The following is a 16,665-nucleotide window of genomic DNA, read 5'->3' as shown; positions in this document are numbered from 1 at the left end:
TCGAGCAGTTGTAGGTTCCAGAGTATGGGGCTTATGAAAGCATCCCTGTGTAGAGAGTTGGGGAAGTCAATTTGCCATGACAAGAATCTCTCCTGCGCAGTTGTAAGGCAAGCCATTGAAACGGCACTTGAACAAGGCCACTTCTAAACGCAACGCGGATTATTTCCTAAGGCAGTTTAACACTCTCACTCCCAGGCCCGTGTTGTACTCGTCGCGAGACGTTGTACATCACCGATGACGAATGACATTCTTCGAGCAGTTGTAGGTTCCAGAGTATGGGGCTCATGAAAGCGTCCCTGTGTAGAGAGTTGGGGAAGTCAATTTGCCATGACTAGAATTTCTCCTGCGCAGTTGTAAGGCAAGCCATTGAAACGGCAATTGGAGAACAAGGCCACTTCTAAACGCAACGCCGATTATTTCCTAAGGCAGTTTAACACTCTCACTCCCAGGCCCGTGTTGTACTCGTCATGGGACGTTGTACATGGCCGATGACGAATGACATTCTTCGAGCAGTTGTAGGTTCCAGATTATGGGGCTCATGAAAGCGTCCCTGTGTAGAGAGTTGGGGAAGTCAATTTGCCATGACTAGAATTTCTCCTGCGCAGTTGTAAGGCAAGCCATTGAAACGGCACTTGGAGAACAAGGCCACTTCTAAACGCAACGCCGATTATTTCCTAAGGCAATTTAACACTCTCACTCCCAGGCCCGTGTTGTACTCGTCATGTGACGTTGTACATCGCCGATGAAGAATGACATTCTTCGAGCAGTTCTAGGTTCCAGAGTATGGGGCTCATGAAAGCGTCCCTGTGTAGAGAGTTGGGGAAGTCAATTTGCCATGACTAGAATTTCTCCTGCGCAGTTGTAAGGCAAGCCATTGAAACGGCACTTGAACAAGGCCACTTCTAAACGCAACGCCGATTATTTCCTAAGGCAGTTTAACACTCTCACTCCCAGGCCCGTGTTGTACTCGTCATGGGACGTTGTACATCGCCGATGACGAATGACATTCTTCGAGCAGTTGTAGGTTCCAGAGTATGGGGCTCATGAAAGCGTCCCTGTGTAGAGAGTTGGGGAAGTCATTTTGCCATGACTAGAATTTCTCCTGCGCATTTGTAAGGCAAGCCATTGAAACGGCACTTGGAGAACAAGGCCACTTCTAAACGCAACGCCGATTATTTCCTAAGGCAGTTTAACACTCTCACTCCCAGGCCCGTGTTGTACTCGCCATGGGACGTTGTACATCGCCGATGACGAATGACATTCTTCGAGCAGTTGTAGGTTCCAGAGTATGGGGCTTATGAAAGCGTCCCTGTGTAGAGAGTTGGGGAAGTCAATTTGCCATGACACGAATTTCTCCTGCGCAGTTGTAAGGCAAGGCATTGAAACGGCACTTGGAGAACAAGGCCACTTCTAAACGCAACGCGGATTATTTCCTAAGGCAGTTTAACACTCTCACTCCCAGGCCCGTGTTGTACTCGTCATGGGACGTTGTACATCGCCGATGACGAATGACATTCTTCGAGCAGTTGTAGGTTCCAGAGTATGGGGCTCATGAAAGCGTCCCTGTGTAGAGAGTTGGGGAAGTCATTTTGCCATGACTAGAATTTCTCCTGCGCATTTGTAAGGCAAGCCATTGAAACGGCACTTGGAGAACAAGGCCACTTCTAAACGCAACGCCGATTATTTCCTAAGGCAGTTTAACACTGTCACTCCCAGGCACGTGTTGTACTCGCCATGGGACGTTGTACATCGCCGATGACGAATGACATTCTTCGAGCAGTTGTAGGTTCCAGAGTATGGGGCTTATGAAAGCGTCCCTGTGTAGAGAGTTGGGGAAGTCAATTTGCCATGACAAGAATTTCTCCTGCGCAGTTGTAAGGCAAGCCATTGAAACGGCACTTGGAGAACAAGGCCACTTCTAAACGCAACGCGGATTATTTCCTAAGGCAGTTTAACACTCTCACTCCCAGGCCCGTGTTGTACTCGTCATGGGACGTTGTACATCGCCGATGACGAATGACATTCTTCGAGCAGTTGTAGGTTCCAGAGTATGGGGCTCGTGAAAGCGTCCCTGTGTAGAGAGTTGGGGAAGTCAATTTGCCACGACTAGAATTTCTCCTGCGCAGTTGTAAGGCAAGCCATTGAAACGGCACTTGAACAAGGCCACTTCTAAACGCAACGCGGATTATTTCCTAAGGCAGTTTAACACTCTCACTCCCAGGCCCGTGTTGTACTCGTCGTGAGACGTTGTACATCACCGATGACGAATGACATTCTTCGAGCAGTTGTAGGTTCCAGAGTATGGGGCTCATGAAAGCGTCCCTGTGTAGAGAGTTGTGGAAGTCAATTTGCCATGACTAGAATTTCCCCCGCGCAGTTGTAAGGCAAGCCATTGAAACGGCAATTGGAGAACAAGGCCACTTCTAAACGCAACGCCGATTATTTCCTAAGGCAGTTTAACACTCTCACTCCCAGGCCCGTGTTGTACTCGTCATGGGACGTTGTACATCGCCGATGACGAATGACATTCTTCGAGCAGTTGTAGGTTCCAGATTATGGGGCTCATGAAAGCGTCCCTGTGTAGAGAGTTGGGGAAGTCAATTTGCCATGACTAGAATTTCTCCTGCGCAGTTGTAAGGCAAGCCATTGAAACGGCACTTGGAGAACAAGGCCACTTCTAAACGCAACGCCGATTATTTCCTAAGGCAATTTAACACTCTCACTCCCAGGCCCGTGTTGTACTCGTCATGGGACGTTGTACATCGCCGATGAAGAATGACATTCTTCGAGCAGTTCTAGGTTCCAGAGTATGGGGCTCATGAAAGCGTCCCTGTGTAGAGAGTTGGGAAGTCAATTTGCCATGACTAGCATTTCTCCTGCGCAGTTGTAAGGCAAGCCATTGAAACGGCACTTGAACAAGGCCACTTCTAAACGCAACGCCGCTTATTTCCTAAGGCAGTTTAACACTCTCACTCCCAGGCCCGTGTTGTACTCGTCATGGGACGTTGTACATCGCCGATGACGAATTACATTCTTCGAGCAGTTGTAGGTTCCAGAGTATGGGGCTCATGAAAGCGTCCCTGTGTAGAGAGTTGGGGAAGTCATTTTGCCATGACTAGAATTTCTCCTGCGCATTTGTAAGGCAAGCCATTGAAACGGCACTTGGAGAACAAGGCCACTTCTAAACGCAACGCCGATTATTTCCTAAGGCAGTTTAACACTCTCACTCCCAGGCCTGTGTTGTACTCCTCATGGGACGTTGTACGTCGCCGATGACGAATGACATTCTTCGAGCAGTTGTAGGTTCCAGAGTATGGGGCTCATGAAAGCGTCCCTGTGTAGAGAGTTGGGGAAGTCAATTTGCCACGACTAGAATTTCTCCTGCGCAGTTGTAAGGCAAGCCATTGAAACGGCACGTGGAGAACAAGACCACTTCTAAACGCAACGCCGATTATTTCCTAAGGCAGTTTAACACTCTCACTCCCAGGCCCGTGTTGTACTCGTCATGGGACGTTGTACATCGCCGATGACGAATGACATTCTTCGAGCAGTTGTAGGTTCCAGAGTATGGGGCTCATGAAAGCGTCCCTGTGTAGAGAGTTGGTGAAGTCAATTTGCCATGACTAGAATTTCTCCTGCGCAGTTGTAAGGCAAGCCATTGAAACGGCACTTGGAGAACAAGGCCACTTCTAAACGCAACGCCGATTATTTCCTAAGGCAGTTTAACACTCTCACTCCCAGGGCCGTGTTGTACTCGTCATGGGACGTTGTACATCGCCGATGACGAATGACATTCTTCGAGCAGTTGTAGGTTCCAGAGTATGGGGCTCATGAAAGCGTCCCTGTGTAGAGAGTTGGGGAAGTCAATTTGCCATGACTAGAATTTCTCCTGCGCAGTTGTAAGGCAAGCCATTGAAACGGCACTTGGAGAACAAGGCCACATCTAAACGCAACGCGGATTATTTCCTAAGGCAGTTTAACACTCTCACTCCCAGGCCCGTGTTGTACTCGTCGTGAGACGTTGTACATCACCGATGACGAATGACATTCTTCGAGCAGTTGTAGGTTCCAGAGTATGGGGCTCATGAAAGCGTCCCTGTGTAGAGAGTTGGGGAAGTCAATTTGCCATGACTAGAATTTCTCCTGCGCAGTTGTAAGGCAAGCCATTGAAACGGCAATTGGAGAACAAGGCCACTTCTAAACGCAACGCCGATTATTTCCTAAGGCAGTTTAACACTCTCACTCCCAGGCCCGTGTTGTACTCGTCATGGGACGTTGTACATCGCCGATGACGAATGACATTCTTCGAGCAGTTGTAGGTTCCAGATTATGGGGCTCATGAAAGCGTCCCTGTGTAGAGAGTTGGGGAAGTCAATTTGCCATGACTAGAATTTCTCCTGCGCAGTTGTAAGGCAAGCCATTGAAACGGCACTTGGAGAACAAGGCCACTTCTAAACGCAACGCCGATTATTTCCTAAGGCAGTTTAACACTCTCACTCCCAGGCCCGTGTTGTACTCGTCATGGGACGTTGTACATCGCCGATGAAGAATGACATTCTTCGAGCAGTTCTAGGTTCCAGAGTATGGGGCTCATGAAAGCGTCCCTGTGTAGAGAGTTGGGGAAGTCAATTTGCCATGACTAGAATTTCTCCTGCGCAGTTGTAAGGCAAGCCATTGAAACGGCACTTGAACAAGGCCACTTCTAAACGCAACGCCGATTATTTCCTAAGGCAGTTTAACACTCTCACTCCCAGGCCCGTGTTGTACTCGTCATGGGACGTTGTACATCGCCGATGACGAATGACATTCTTTGAGCAGTTGTAGGTGCCAGAGTATGGGGCTCATGAAAGCGTCCCTGTGTAGAGAGTTGGGGAAGTCATTTTGCCATGACTAGAATTTCTCCTGCGCATTTGTAAGGCAAGCCATTGAAACGGCACTTGGAGAACAAGGCCACTTCTAAACGCAACGCCGATTATTTCCTAAGGCAGTTTAACACTCTCACTCCCAGGCCCGTGTTGTACTCGCCATGGGACGTTGTACATCGCCGATGACGAATGACATTCTTCGAGCAGTGGTAGGTTCCAGAGCATGGGGCTTATGAAAGCGTCCCTGTGTAGAGAGTTGGGGAAGTCAATTTGCCATGACAAGAATTTCTCCTGCGCAGTTGTAAGGCAACCCATTGAAACGGCACTTGGAGAACAAGGCCACTTCTAAACGCAACGCGGATTATTTCCTAAGGCAGTTTAACACTCTCACTCCCAGGCCCGTGTTGTACTCGTCATGAGACGTTGTACATCGCCGATGACGAATGACATTCTTCGAGCAGTTGTAGGTTCCAGAGTATGGGGCTCATGAAAGCTTCCCTGTGTTGAGAGTTGGGGAAGTCAATTTGCCATGACTAGAATTTCTCCTGCGCAGTTGTAAGGCAAGCAATTGAAACGGCAATTGGAGAACAAGGCCACTTCTAAACGCAACGCCGATTATTTCTTAAGGCAGTTTAACACTCTCACTCCCAGGCGCGTGTTGTACTCGTCATGGGACGTTGTACATCGCCGATGACGAATGACATTCTTCGAGCAGTTGTAGGTTCCAGAGTATGGGGCTCATGAAAACGTCCCTGTGTAGAGAGTTGGGGAAGTAAATTTGCCATGACTAGAATTTCTCCTGCGCAGTTGTAAGGCGAGCCATTGAACGGCACTTGGAGAACAAGGCCACTTCTAAACGCAACGCCGATTATTTCCTAAGGCAGTTTAACACTCTCACTCCGAGGCCCGTGTTGTACTCGCCATGGGACGTTGTACATCGCCGATGACGAATGACATTCTTCGAGCAGTTGTAGGTTCCAGAGTATGGGGCTCATGAAAGCGTCCCTGAGTAGAGAGTTGGGGAAGTCAATTTGCCGTGACTAGAATTTCTCCTGCGCAGTTGTAAGGCAAGCCATTGAAACGTCACTTGGAGAACAAGGCCACTTCTAAACGCAACGCCGATTATTTCCTAAGGCAGTTTAACACTCTCACTCCCAGGCCCGTGTTGTACTCGCCATGGGACGTTACATCGCCGATGACGAATGACATTCTTCGAGCAGTTGTAGGTTCCAGAGTATGAGGCTCATGAAAGCGTCCCTGTGTAGAGAGTTGGGGAAGTCAATTTGCCACGACTAGAATTTCTCCTGCGCAGTTGTAAGGCAAGCCATAGAAACGGCACTTGGAGAACAAGGCCACTTCTAAACGCAACGCCGATTATTTCCTAAGGCAGTTTAACACTCTCACTCCCAGGCCCGTGTTGTACTCGCCATGGGACGTTGTACATCGCCGATGACGAATGACATTCTTCGAGCAGTTGTAGGTTCCAGAGTATGGGGCTCATGAAAGCGTCCCTGAGTAGAGAGTTGGGGAAGTCAATTTGCCATGACTAGAATCTCTCCTGCGCAGTTGTAACGCAAGCCATTGAAACGGCACTTGGAGAACAAGGCCACTTCTAAACGCAACGCGGATTATTTCCTAAGGCAGTTTAACACTCTCACTCCCAGGCCCGTGTTGTCCTCGTCATGGGACGTTGTACATCGCCGATGACGAATGACATTCTTCGAGCAGTTGCAGGTTCCAGAGTATGGGGCTCATGAAAGCGTTCCTGTGTAGAGAGTTGGGGAAGTCAAATTGCCGTGACTAGAATTTCTCCTGCGCAGTTGTAAGGCAAGCCATTGAAACGGATATTGGAGAACAAGGCCACTTCTATACGCAACGCCGATTATTTCCTAAGGCAGTTTAACACTCTCACTCCCAGGCCCGTGTTGTACTCGTCATGGGACGTTGTACATTGCCGATGACGAATGACATTCTTCGAGCAGTTGTAGGTTCCAGAGTATGGGGCTCATGAAAGCGTCCCTGTGTAGAGAGTTGGGGAAGTCAATTTGCCATGACTAGAATTTCTCCTGCGCAGTTGTAAGGCAAGCCATTGAAACGGCACTTGGAGAACAAGGCCACTTCTAAACGCAACGCCGATTATTTCCTAAGGCAGTTTAACACTCTCACTCCCAGGCCCGTGTTGTACTCGCCATGGGACGTTGTACATCGCCGATGACGAATGACATTCTTCGAGCAGTTGTAGGTTCCAGAGTATGGGGCTCATGAAAGCGTCCCTGAGTAGAGAGTTGGGGAAGTCAATTTGCCGTGACTAGAATTTCTCCTGCGCAGTTTTAAGGCAAGCCATTGAAACGGCACTTGGAGAACAAGGCCACTTCTAATCGCAACGCCGATTATTTCCTAAGGCAGTTTAACACTCTCACTCCCAGGCCCGTGTTGTACTCGTCATGGGACGTTGTACATCGCCGATGACGAATGACGTTCTTCGAGCAGTTGTAGGTTCCAGAGTATGGGGCTCATGAAAGCGTCTCTGTGTAGAGAGTTGGGGTAGCAAATTTGCCATGACTAGAATTTCTCCTGCGCAGTTGTAAGGCAAGCCATTGAAACGGCACTTGGAGAACAAGGCCACTTCTGAACGCAACGCCGATTATTTCCTAAGGCAGTTTAACACTCTCACTCCCAGGCCCGTGTTGTATTCATCATCGGACGTTGTACATCACCGATGACGAATGACATTCTTCGAGCAGTTGTAGGTTCCAGAGTACGGGGCTCATGAAAGCGTCCCTGTGTAGAGAGTTGGGGAAGTCAATTTGCCATGACTAGAATTTCTCCTGCGCAGTTCTCAGGCAAGCCATTGAAACGGCACTTGGAGAACAAGGCCACTTCTAAACGCAACGCCGATTGTTTCCTAAGGCAGTTTAACACTCTCACTCCCAGGCCCGTGTTGTACTCGTCATGAGACGTTGTACATCGCCGATGACGAATGACATTCTTCGAGCAGTTGTAGGTTCCAGAGTATGGGGCTTATGAAACCGTCCCTGTGTAGAGAGTTGGGGAAGTCAATTTGCCATGACTAGAATTTCTCCTGCGCAGTTGTAAGGCAAGCCATTGAAACGGCACTTGGAGAACAAGGCCACTTGTAAACGCAACGCGGATTATTTCCTAAGGCAGTTTAACACTCTCACTCCCAGGCCCGTGTTGTACTCGTCGTGAGACGTTGTACATCACCGATGACGAATGACATTCTTCGAGCAGTTGTAGGTTCCAGAGTATGGGGCTCATGAAAGCGTCCCTGTGTAGAGAGTTGGGGAAGTCAATTTGCCATGACTAGAATTTCTCCTGCGCAGTTGTAAGGCAAGCCATTGAAACGGCAATTGGAGAACAAGGCCACTTCTAAACGCAACGCCGATTATTTCCTAAGGCAGTTTAACACTCTCACTCCCAGGCCCGTGTTGTACTCGTCATGGGACGTTGTACATCGCCGATGACGAATGACATTCTTCGAGCAGTTGTAGGTTCCAGATTATGGGGCTCATGAAAGCGTCCCTGTGTAGAGAGTTGGGGAAGTCAATTTGCCATGACTAGAATTTCTCCTGCGCAGTTGTAAGGCAAGCCATTGAAACGGCACTTGGAGAACAAGGCCACTTCTAAACGCAACGCCGATTATTTCCTAAGGCAGTTTAACACTCTCACTCCCAGGCCCGTGTTGTACTCGTCATGGGACGTTGTACATCGCCGATGAAGAATGACATTCTTCGAGCAGTTCTAGGTTCCAGAGTATGGGGCTCATGAAAGCGTCCCTGTGTAGAGAGTTGGGGAAGTCAATTTGCTATGACTAGAATTTCTCCTGCGCAGTTGTAAGGCAAGCCATTGAAACGGCACTTGAACAAGGGCACTTCTAAGCGCAACGCCGATTATTTCCTAAGGCAGTTTAACACTCTCACTCCCAGGCCCGTGTTGTACTCGTCATGGGACGTTGTACATCGCCGATGACGAATGACATTCTTCGAGCAGTTGTAGGTTCCAGAGTATGGGGCTCATGAAAGTGTCCCTGTGTAGAGAGTTGGGGAAGTCATTTTGCCATGACTAGAATTTCTCCTGCGCATTTGTAAGGCAAGCCATTGAAACGGCACTTGGAGAACAAGGCCACTTCTAAACGCAACGCCGATTATTTCCTAAGGCAGTTTAACACTCTCACTCCCAGGCCCGTGTTGTACTCGCCATGGGACGTTGTACATCGCCGATGACGAATGACATTCTTCGGGCAGTTGTAGGTTCCAGAGTATGGGGCTTATGAAAGCGTCCCTGTGTAGAGAGTTGGGGAAGTCAATTTGCCATGACTAGAATTTCTCCTGCGCAGTTGTAAGGCAAGCCATTGAAACGGCACTTGGAGAACAAGGCCATTTCTAAACGCAACGCGGTATATTTCCTAAGGCAGTTTAACACTCTCACTCCCAGGCCCGTGTTGTACTCGTCATGGGACGTTGTACATCGCCGATGACGAATGACATTCTTCGAGCAGTTGTAGGTTCCAGAGTATGGGGCTCATGAAAGCGTCCCTGTGTAGAGAGTTGGGGAAGTCATTTTGCCATGACTAGAATTTCTCCTGCGCATTTGTAAGGCAAGCCATTGAAACGGCACTTGGAGAACAAGGCCACTTCTAAACGCAACGCCGATTATTTCCTAAGGCAGTTTAACACTCTCACTCCCAGGCCCGTGTTGTACTCGCCATGGGACGTTGTACATCGCCGATGACGAATGACATTCTTCGAGCAGTTGTAGGTTCCAGAGTATGGGGCTTATGAAAGCGTCCCTGTGTAGAGAGTTGGGGAAGTCAATTTGCCATGACTAGAATTTCTCCTGCGCAGTTGTAAGGCAAGCCATTGAAACGGCACTTGGAGAACAAGGCCATTTCTAAACGCAACGCGGTATATTTCCTAAGGCAGTTTAACACTCTCACTCCCAGGCCCGTGTTGTACTCGTCGTGAGACGTTGTACATCACCGATGACGAATGACATTCTTCGAGCAGTTGTAGGTTCCAGAGTATGGGGCTCATGAAAGCGTCCCTGTGTAGAGAGTTGGGGAAGTCAATTTGCCATGACTAGAATTTCTCCTGCGCAGTTGTAAGGCAAGCCATTGAAACGCACTTGGAGAACAAGGCCACTTCTAAACGCAACGCCGATTATTTCCTAAGGCAGTTTAACACTCTCACTCCCAGGCCCGTGTTGTACTCGTCATGGGACGTTGTACATCGCCGATGAAGAATGACATTCTTCGAGCAGTTCTAGGTTCCAGAGTATGGGGCTCATGAAAGCGTCCCTGTGTAGAGAGTTGGGGAAGTCAATTTGCCACGACTAGAATTTCTCCTGCGCAGTTGTAAGGCAAGCCATTGAAACGGCACTTGAACAAGGCCACTTCTAAACGCAACGCCGATTATTTCCTAAGGCAGTTTAACCCTCTCAATCCCAGGCCCGTGTTGTACTCGTCATGGGACGTTGTACATCGCCGATGACGAATGACATTCTTCGAGCAGTTGTAGGTTCCAGAGTATGGGGCTCATGAAAGCGTCCCTGTGTAGAGAGTTGGGGAAGTCATTTTGCCATGACTAGAATTTCTCCTGCGCATTTGTAAGGCAAGCCATTGAAACGGCACTTGGAGAACAAGGCCACTTCTAAACGCAACGCCGATTATTTCCTAAGGCAGTTTAACACTCTCACTCCCAGGCCCGTGTTGTACTCGCCATGGGACGTTGTACATCGCCGATGACGAATGACATTCTTCGAGCAGTTGTAGGTTCCAGAGTATGGGGCTTATGAAAGCATCCCTGTGTAGAGAGTTGGGGAAGTCAATTTGCCATGACAAGAATCTCTCCTGCGCAGTTGTAAGGCAAGCCATTGAAACGGCACTTGAACAAGGCCACTTCTAAACGCAACGCGGATTATTTCCTAAGGCAGTTTAACACTCTCACTCCCAGGCCCGTGTTGTACTCGTCGCGAGACGTTGTACATCACCGATGACGAATGACATTCTTCGAGCAGTTGTAGGTTCCAGAGTATGGGGCTCATGAAAGCGTCCCTGTGTAGAGAGTTGGGGAAGTCAATTTGCCATGACTAGAATTTCTCCTGCGCAGTTGTAAGGCAAGCCATTGAAACGGCAATTGGAGAACAAGGCCACTTCTAAACGCAACGCCGATTATTTCCTAAGGCAGTTTAACACTCTCACTCCCAGGCCCGTGTTGTACTCGTCATGGGACGTTGTACATGGCCGATGACGAATGACATTCTTCGAGCAGTTGTAGGTTCCAGATTATGGGGCTCATGAAAGCGTCCCTGTGTAGAGAGTTGGGGAAGTCAATTTGCCATGACTAGAATTTCTCCTGCGCAGTTGTAAGGCAAGCCATTGAAACGGCACTTGGAGAACAAGGCCACTTCTAAACGCAACGCCGATTATTTCCTAAGGCAATTTAACACTCTCACTCCCAGGCCCGTGTTGTACTCGTCATGTGACGTTGTACATCGCCGATGAAGAATGACATTCTTCGAGCAGTTCTAGGTTCCAGAGTATGGGGCTCATGAAAGCGTCCCTGTGTAGAGAGTTGGGGAAGTCAATTTGCCATGACTAGAATTTCTCCTGCGCAGTTGTAAGGCAAGCCATTGAAACGGCACTTGAACAAGGCCACTTCTAAACGCAACGCCGATTATTTCCTAAGGCAGTTTAACACTCTCACTCCCAGGCCCGTGTTGTACTCGTCATGGGACGTTGTACATCGCCGATGACGAATGACATTCTTCGAGCAGTTGTAGGTTCCAGAGTATGGGGCTCATGAAAGCGTCCCTGTGTAGAGAGTTGGGGAAGTCATTTTGCCATGACTAGAATTTCTCCTGCGCATTTGTAAGGCAAGCCATTGAAACGGCACTTGGAGAACAAGGCCACTTGTAAACGCAACGCCGATTATTTCCTAAGGCAGTTTAACACTCTCACTCCCAGGCCCGTGTTGTACTCGCCATGGGACGTTGTACATCGCCGATGACGAATGACATTCTTCGAGCAGTTGTAGGTTCCAGAGTATGGGGCTTATGAAAGCGTCCCTGTGTAGAGAGTTGGGGAAGTCAATTTGCCATGACACGAATTTCTCCTGCGCAGTTGTAAGGCAAGCCATTGAAACGGCACTTGAACAAGGCCACTTCTAAACGCAACGCGGATTATTTCCTAAGGCAGTTTAACACTCTCACTCCCAGGCCCGTGTTGTACTCGTCATGGGACGTTGTACATCGCCGATGACGAATGACATTCTTCGAGCAGTTGTAGGTTCCAGAGTATGGGGCTCATGAAAGCGTCCCTGTGTAGAGAGTTGGGGAAGTCATTTTGCCATGACTAGAATTTCTCCTGCGCATTTGTAAGGCAAGCCATTGAAACGGCACTTGGAGAACAAGGCCACTTCTAAACGCAACGCCGATTATTTCCTAAGGCAGTTTAACACTGTCACTCCCAGGCACGTGTTGTACTCGCCATGGGACGTTGTACATCGCCGATGACGAATGACATTCTTCGAGCAGTTGTAGGTTCCAGAGTATGGGGCTTATGAAAGCGTCCCTGTGTAGAGAGTTGGGGAAGTCAATTTGCCATGACAAGAATTTCTCCTGCGCAGTTGTAAGGCAAGCCATTGAAACGGCACTTGGAGAACAAGGCCACTTCTAAACGCAACGCGGATTATTTCCTAAGGCAGTTTAACACTCTCACTCCCAGGCCCGTGTTGTACTCGTCATGGGACGTTGTACATCGCCGATGACGAATGACATTCTTCGAGCAGTTGTAGGTTCCAGAGTATGGGGCTCGTGAAAGCGTCCCTGTGTAGAGAGTTGGGGAAGTCAATTTGCCACGACTAGAATTTCTCCTGCGCAGTTGTAAGGCAAGCCATTGAAACGGCACTTGAACAAGGCCACTTCTAAACGCAACGCGGATTATTTCCTAAGGCAGTTTAACACTCTCACTCCCAGGCCCGTGTTGTACTCGTCGTGAGACGTTGTACATCACCGATGACGAATGACATTCTTCGAGCAGTTGTAGGTTCCAGAGTATGGGGCTCATGAAAGCGTCCCTGTGTAGAGAGTTGGGGAAGTCAATTTGCCATGACAAGAATTTCTCCTGCGCAGTTGTAAGGCAACCCATTGAAACGGCACTTGGAGAACAAGGCCACTTCTAAACGCAACGCGGATTATTTCCTAAGGCAGTTTAACACTCTCACTCCCAGGCCCGTGTTGTACTCGTCATGAGACGTTGTACATCGCCGATGACGAATGACATTCTTCGAGCAGTTGTAGGTTCCAGAGTATGGGGCTCATGAAAGCTTCCCTGTGTTGAGAGTTGGGGAAGTCAATTTGCCATGACTAGAATTTCTCCTGCGCAGTTGTAAGGCAAGCCATTGAAACGGCAATTGGAGAACAAGGCCACTTCTAAACGCAACGCCGATTATTTCTTAAGGCAGTTTAACACTCTCACTCCCAGGCGCGTGTTGTACTCGTCATGGGACGTTGTACATCGCCGATGACGAATGACATTCTTCGAGCAGTTGTAGGTTCCAGAGTATGGGGCTCATGAAAACGTCCCTGTGTAGAGAGTTTGGGAAGTAAATTTGCCATGACTAGAATTTCTCCTGCGCAGTTGTAAGGCGAGCCATTGAACGGCACTTGGAGAACAAGGCCACTTCTAAACGCAACGCCGATTATTTCCTAAGGCAGTTTAACACTCTCACTCCGAGGCCCGTGTTGTACTCGCCATGGGACGTTGTACATCGCCGATGACGAATGACATTCTTCGAGCAGTTGTAGGTTAGAGAGTATGGGGCTCATGAAAGCGTCCCTGAGTAGAGAGTTGGGGAAGTCAATTTGCCGTGACTAGAATTTCTCCTGCGCAGTTGTAAGGCAAGCCATTGAAACGTCACTTGGAGAACAAGGCCACTTCTAAACGCAACGCCGATTATTTCCTAAGGCAGTTTAACACTCTCACTCCCAGGCCCGTGTTGTACTCGCCATGGGACGTTACATCGCCGATGACGAATGACATAAGCGTCCCTGTGTAGAGAGTTGGGGAAGTCAATTTGCCTTGACTAGAATTTCTCCTGCGCAGTTGTAAGGCAAGCCATAGAAACGGCACTTGGAGAACAAGGCCACTTCTAAACGCAACGCCGATTATTTCCTAAGGCAGTTTAACACTCTCACTCCCAGGCCCGTGTTGTACTCGCCATGGGACGTTGTACATCGCCGATGACGAATGACATTCTTCGAGCAGTTGTAGGTTCCAGAGTATGGGGCTCATGAAAGCGTCCCTGTGTAGAGAGTTGGGGAAGTCAATTTGCCATGACTAGAATTTCTCCTGCGCAGTTGTAAGGCAAGCCATTGAAACGGCACTTGGAGAACAAGGCCACATCTAAACGCAACGCGGATTATTTCCTAAGGCAGTTTAACACTCTCACTCCCAGGCCCGTGTTGTACTCGTCGTGAGACGTTGTACATCACCGATGACGAATGACATTCTTCGAGCAGTTGTAGGTTCCAGAGTATGGGGCTCATGAAAGCGTCCCTGTGTAGAGAGTTGGGGAAGTCAATTTGCCATGACTAGAATTTCTCCTGCGCAGTTGTAAGGCAAGCCATTGAAACGGCAATTGGAGAACAAGGCCACTTCTAAACGCAACGCCGATTATTTCCTAAGGCAGTTTAACACTCTCACTCCCAGGCCCGTGTTGTACTCGTCATGGGACGTTGTACATCGCCGATGACGAATGACATTCTTCGAGCAGTTGTAGGTTCCAGATTATGGGGCTCATGAAAGCGTCCCTGTGTAGAGAGTTGGGGAAGTCAATTTGCCATGACTAGAATTTCTCCTGCGCAGTTGTAAGGCAAGCCATTGAAACGGCACTTGGAGAACAAGGCCACTTCTAAACGCAACGCCGATTATTTCCTAAGGCAGTTTAACACTCTCACTCCCAGGCCCGTGTTGTACTCGTCATGGGACGTTGTACATCGCCGATGAAGAATGACATTCTTCGAGCAGTTCTAGGTTCCAGAGTATGGGGCTCATGAAAGCGTCCCTGTGTAGAGAGTTGGGGAAGTCAATTTGCCATGACTAGAATTTCTCCTGCGCAGTTGTAAGGCAAGCCATTGAAACGGCACTTGAACAAGGCCACTTCTAAACGCAACGCCGATTATTTCCTAAGGCAGTTTAACACTCTCACTCCCAGGCCCGTGTTGTACTCGTCATGGGACGTTGTACATCGCCGATGACGAATGACATTCTTTGAGCAGTTGTAGGTGCCAGAGTATGGGGCTCATGAAAGCGTCCCTGTGTAGAGAGTTGGGGAAGTCATTTTGCCATGACTAGAATTTCTCCTGCGCATTTGTAAGGCAAGCCATAGAAACGGCACTTGGAGAACAAGGCCACTTCTAAACGCAACGCCGATTATTTCCTAAGGCAGTTTAACACTCTCACTCCCAGGCCCGTGTTGTACTCGCCATGGGACGTTGTACATCGCCGATGACGAATGACATTCTTCGAGCAGTTGTAGGTTCCAGAGTATGGGGCTCATGAAAGCGTCCCTGTGTAGAGAGTTGGGGAAGTCAATTTGCCATGACTAGAATTTCTCCTGCGCAGTTGTAAGGCAAGCCATTGAAACGGCACTTGGAGAACAAGGCCACATCTAAACGCAACGCGGATTATTTCCTAAGGCAGTTTAACACTCTCACTCCCAGGCCCGTGTTGTACTCGTCGTGAGACGTTGTACATCACCGATGACGAATGACATTCTTCGAGCAGTTGTAGGTTCCAGAGTATGGGGCTCATGAAAGCGTCCCTGTGTAGAGAGTTGGGGAAGTCAATTTGCCATGACTAGAATTTCTCCTGCGCAGTTGTAAGGCAAGCCATTGAAACGGCAATTGGAGAACAAGGCCACTTCTAAACGCAACGCCGATTATTTCCTAAGGCAGTTTAACACTCTCACTCCCAGGCCCGTGTTGTACTCGTCATGGGACGTTGTACATCGCCGATGACGAATGACATTCTTCGAGCAGTTGTAGGTTCCAGATTATGGGGCTCATGAAAGCGTCCCTGTGTAGAGAGTTGGGGAAGTCAATTTGCCATGACTAGAATTTCTCCTGCGCAGTTGTAAGGCAAGCCATTGAAACGGCACTTGAACAAGGCCACTTCTAAACGCAACGCGGATTATTTCCTAAGGCAGTTTAACACTCTCACTCCCAGGCCCGTGTTGTACTCGTCATGAGACGTTGTACATCGCCGATGACGAATGACATTCTTCGAGCAGTTGTAGGTTCCAGAGTATGGGGCTCATGAAAGCTTCCCTGTGTTGAGAGTTGGGGAAGTCAATTTGCCATGACTAGAATTTCTCCTGCGCAGTTGTAAGGCAAGCCATTGAAACGGCAATTGGAGAACAAGGCCACTTCTAAACGCAACGCCGATTATTTCTTAAGGCAGTTTAACACTCTCACTCCCAGGCGCGTGTTGTACTCGTCATGGGACGTTGTACATCGCCGATGACGAATGACATTCTTCGAGCAGTTGTAGGTTCCAGAGTATGGGGCTCATGAAAACGTCCCTGTGTAGAGAGTTGGGGAAGTAAATTTGCCATGACTAGAATTTCTCCTGCGCAGTTGTAAGGCGAGCCATTGAACGGCACTTGGAGAACAAGGCCACTTCTAAACGCAACGCCGATTATTTCCTAAGGCAGTTTAACACTCTCACTCCGAGGCCCGTGTTGTACTCGCCATGGGACGTTGTACATCGCCGATGACG

This window comes from Amblyomma americanum, chromosome 6, assembly GCF_052857255.1.
Source record: "Amblyomma americanum isolate KBUSLIRL-KWMA chromosome 6, ASM5285725v1, whole genome shotgun sequence".
Classification (NCBI taxonomy): Eukaryota; Metazoa; Arthropoda; class Arachnida; order Ixodida; family Ixodidae; genus Amblyomma; species Amblyomma americanum.
The sequence above is the reverse complement of the archived record's forward strand: the minus strand, read 5'-3'. Positions refer to the sequence as shown.